Source organism: Monopterus albus, unplaced genomic scaffold (genome assembly GCF_001952655.1).
Source record: "Monopterus albus unplaced genomic scaffold, M_albus_1.0 scaffold292.1, whole genome shotgun sequence".
Lineage (NCBI taxonomy): Eukaryota > Metazoa > Chordata > Actinopteri > Synbranchiformes > Synbranchidae > Monopterus > Monopterus albus.
The window spans coordinates 1,239,570-1,244,090 of record NW_018128172.1 but is presented as its reverse complement, the minus strand read 5'-3'; the positions used below and the strand labels follow the sequence as shown (position 1 = coordinate 1,244,090).

General features: G+C 41.4%; 2 protein-coding genes and 1 long non-coding RNA gene across 10 annotated transcripts in view; 2 read left to right on the top strand and 1 right to left on the bottom strand.

Annotated features, from left to right (window-relative positions):
- The window catches only part of LOC109973481 (phosphoinositide 3-kinase regulatory subunit 5-like), an 80,935-nt gene that overhangs the window by 39,304 nt on the left and 37,110 nt on the right, over positions 1 to 4,521 (top strand). The window lies entirely within an intron of this gene.
- ntn1b (netrin 1b) overlaps positions 1 to 4,521 on the bottom strand; it is a 54,962-nt gene that overhangs the window by 26,963 nt on the left and 23,478 nt on the right. The gene's annotated exons all lie outside the window — the stretch shown is intronic.
- Positions 1,607 to 4,090, top strand: LOC109973498 (uncharacterized). Its single transcript, XR_002276835.1, has 3 exons — positions 1,607 to 2,185; positions 3,462 to 3,581; positions 3,767 to 4,090. It is a non-coding gene; the product is annotated as an uncharacterized LOC109973498 (long non-coding RNA).

Sequence of the window (4,521 nt, the reverse complement as noted above, 5' to 3'; positions counted from 1 at the left end):
GTGTCGCTGTCCCTCTATATATCACAAATAACATGCTTTCAAACACTCTGATTATATGCTCTGCCTTGCCATAATCTGGATAATGTATAAAATGTAGTTCTGTAACGTGTTTAGGCTCGCAGATTAACCATAAAACCCAGTAAAAAAGTTACTTGGTGAGGCAAACAGTACGCCTGCCTCAAGGCAGAGGGCGCTAGTGAGCCCACAGATTCTTGCGCTACCTACAATCTTCTTCGTGCTTGTTTATATTTCCTTTACAATCCGCCTTATCAAAATGGAAGATTACATTTCCAAGCTGAGAAAATTCGCAAATCTGGACTTTCAATCAAAACATTTTTGACAGTCTGGACATTTTTGTCCAGAAGGATCTTCTTTATTGAAAACATTTGTTTTAATATTGGATTCGAACGGTAAAAGGGTTTGTAATACATACCAGCTGACAAATGGATTTCATGTACAAGTAAAGGTAAGACCATAAACTTTTATTATTTCTAGTTAGAAATAAGCTCAACTGGAATAAATTTTAACCTCAAATTAAATATGGGTCACGTTTGTGTGAAGAATGTTGATATGAGATATAAAACATAACGCATTGTCTGTTAACAGACAATTTGTTAACGGTTCATTTGTATTTGTAAATCTGACTAAAAGAGTCAGTGCCTCACCAGCTGTCAACCTCACAGCACGTCACTGGAAATGAAACCCTATAAACTGCAAATTAAAATATGCTACATACAGTAAATGAGAATCAAATAGCATTTCATAGTCATGAGTTGAGATTTAATTATAGTACAGTACCGTTTTATTTCACTATAAATGTTTACTAAGTTTATTAATTAGCTCATTTCACTGTGGGGCTCCGTGTGTTCCCGTCTGAGACCATCACACGAGCAGCCCTCTGTCTTATTACACCGGTCTCAGTGTTGTTACAGAGAGATGCAGACGATAAATCTGCCACATATGCTCCGTGTTCATCAGCGTGCTCCATCACGCACAGCCCATCTCCCAGCTGCCCGAGGGGGAGCGGCAGGTGGCTGGGATGCACGAGTGGGGGGTGCACACACGCTCGTACACCTCTATCCAAACCCTAACCTGAAACCCTCAGACTATCCTGCGCAGGTGTGAGGGCCTCACCTTCCCAGAATGTGCCCAGGAGCTCAGACCGGTCCTCACAGAGATAGCCGTGCCAGTGCACACACACTGTGTTTGGCAGCTGTCACAGGCTTATCTCCGACACGCTGATCCAGACACGCACACTGCTTTCTAATCCCAGATGTTATCTCCACTGAAGGGCGAGGGAAAATACAACAGGGCGTTTTTCATCAACGGGAAATGAAATGCTTCGGAAAACCGATGCTGGTCCTTTAATCTCCCAAAGTATTCACACAGTGTAACTCTGCAGCCTTCACTTCACAGAGTTACTGTACTATGGAGTATTGTTATATAATCCGCTTCAAAGTTCATTTAAACCTTTATTTCACATGTTGCCAGCTTCTTATGTCTTGCTAAATTTTATAGCACCAATTCGCCACATCAGATTTTGATGCGCATTATTTGAGAAAATGCATTTAAAGAATTCTAAATGCCTGCATAACCGGTGTGTTAGAATTCTAAATGCCTGCATAACCGGTGTGTTGTAATGTTATGGGAGTGATGACACTTTAATTAGAAGAAGGGGAAATGACTAAAACCAGGGCTTCTCAAACTTAATATTCAAAGGTTCAGAACGTTAGCAGCGTTAGCTGACTTGCTAATTTTTAACGGTCGCCTGTTAGCCGGCCCTCGAGCTCTGTCACTTGTTGACGTCAAACGTCATACGCTCACCTGCGTTGCCATGACAACAGTGTCAGACAGGGAAGCAATATGTTTAGCCTTAATCTTGGGCCAGGATCGCTGTAACAATCTCCAAATAAACCTTATGCTACAAACCTAACAATGTGTTGATAAGTATAAAAGTAGGAAACGTGCACTTCATTGCATTGTATTTTAAAGTGTGGGCTGGATCCGGACTGGGGTCCGGACCTTGAGAAGACCTGCTAAAACTGTCATTCCAGGTGGAAATACACTTCTTTTTTTTTTACACAGTTGTATTTCAGATGAAGTTTCAGTTCTACCAGGCGGATCAGTAGCCAGGGTATTTCATCACAGCTGTCTACAGTTCAATGGAAAAACTAAAAATGAAAAGGTAAAAAGCTAAAACCACAAAAGTCCCATTGTTTCATGTGCAGTTACATGTATTCATGTGTGGTAAACTTGAAAAGGTTGGGAACAGATTTGTTTCTGTGATTGTAATTTTGTATATAACCAGGTTTGCACCTGTAAAGTGAATTTTCTAAGCTTGGACACTTTACACCGGTTGAGTTAATCTTTCATTGAGTTCATTCTCCCTGCAAACTCCATTGTCAGTTTACGTCTTGTCGTCTTACACTCACAGGCTATGAGGCAAAAACAAATGATATTCGGTGTCTGTGTGTGTTCACTGGCCTTTGACATGTTTATTGTGTGGTCAAGTTACTGGATGATTTTTCTAGTTTTGTCAAAGAATCACTCAGTCCAAAGCTGAATTCCCATCCCAGCACCAAAACAAAGGTCTTGTGCTGCATGTTTTGCATTCGTTGATGCAGTATTTACCACTCTGAAACTCCTGGGGGCGCTGAACTAAGCGGTGCCACCTCAGTTTCAGTCCTAGTGATGATAGCAGGTGATTGGTATGTTACAAAAACTCAAACTGTTTTTGTAGCTGCAGCTGCATGCTGATATTTCACCATGTGAATAGGCTGCTCTGTGTCTGGTCTCCATACAAGGATAAGCTGTTTGTACAGTTTGGAAAATTCAGAAACACAAGTAGGATAATTAGTTATTGTCTGTTCAGGTGGTGGTCAGCAGTCATTGGCTGCACCTGCCAACGCTTGTTGTTCTGCCATGGTGTGAACACATCGTTACAGATAGTGTGTTTCTTTTATAAAGCTCTGCTCAGAAAACTTGACCATGTCACAAGAAAAAGAAAAGAAAAAAGCTTACAGCACTCTTTGAGGCACACCTTCTTAAATTTTACCATATTTCAGAAATGCCATTTTTTAAAGATGTATCAAAAGTCAACTGTACATCATAAATGATCTGTTGTGTTTCCATCCAACCTGGGACGTTGGATGAAGTCAGTGGTTCTTGGTCCTGGATCTGTCGGCAAAAATGTACTTTCTTTTACGTGTGTGAGAGTGTCATAAGATTAACAAGTGCTATCTACATAGCTGTCCCCAGGCCCTTCTAATGAGCTCTGTGCTATCTCATCCACACCTCCTTGCAGCAGCTGTCCAGCTGTGACAATAGCTTGAGTGCTGATAAGCCGTGTTTTAGGGCAACAGGCTCCAAATGCCCTTCACACCATCTGGCACACGTTTGCCAAACAACAGAGAAACACAGAAAAGTCAAGGCATGGGTTAATCTTTGTTTTATCTCAACAGTTTGTGCTCATATAGAAAGGCTACTCGGTTAGTCAAGACGTACCAAACACCTGGAATTGCTGAATGAAGAATTTGAAGATACATTTAAATTTCTAGAACAATACAGAGCAGTCTGGTCAGGTATGCGTTCTTACCAGGACTGACATGTTTCACCAATGAATTAATAGCATATTGTTCTGACTACCAAACAATGAATTAATAGCATATTGTTCTGACCATTTATCTGTTGTTTTTAACTGTTTCAAATGTTTATCCATTACATTTAGCTCACTCATTTACCTGCTCCCTTGTGAATTTGCCCACAGCGTCTACTAGAAACCGTAGTGTCCAGATGATACAGCTGTTACCTGCCTTGAAACTGCTGAAGTGACCTGCTGTGTACATGTAACCCCGGCTGAGAGTCGCCTCACACTGGTTCAACAAACCGTATCTTATATCTGCCTGCACGTGCAACGTTGTCATTTAAATAAATAGCACTATTGCCAACTCATGTAACACAACTTTGAGTCTATCTACACTTGTGTGTTTCCTCCACTCAGTGTCAGGAGGGTAAAACCATCCCAACCACAGGAACTGACGTGGTTTCACGTTTTCACCAGCAGCAGCTTGTTTGGAGAAAACTGGCAAAAGAAAAGTTCGGTACCATAAAGTTAAACTGAAGAAACAAAAAATTGGAAAGGGGCATCACAGTAATTGTTGTTCACTGTTTGGAGACTAAAATAAATGCATTTAAAGGAATGGTTAGTTCAGAGCAGCTGTCTACTGTCATTTTGCACTGAAGGTCCACCGTAGTGAGATGTCTTTTCTGGGTCTGCTTTCGTTTGGTTTCAAGGGCCTACTTAAAGCTCTGCTATTCCAATCTATTTCTGTTCAAGTGCCATCTATTAGGCTCAGTGAAGGGAGTGCTCGCGGTGGTTGTGCATATTGGATGGAGTTTACGCACCCCACAGAGCGGAGGCGGTGTTTCGCTCTGTCTACAGAGGAGAGCACACTTCAGAAACAATCAAACATCTGTGCATGATGAGCTGTAATGAAATGTTGTTCTGGTTGGTTTGAAGAA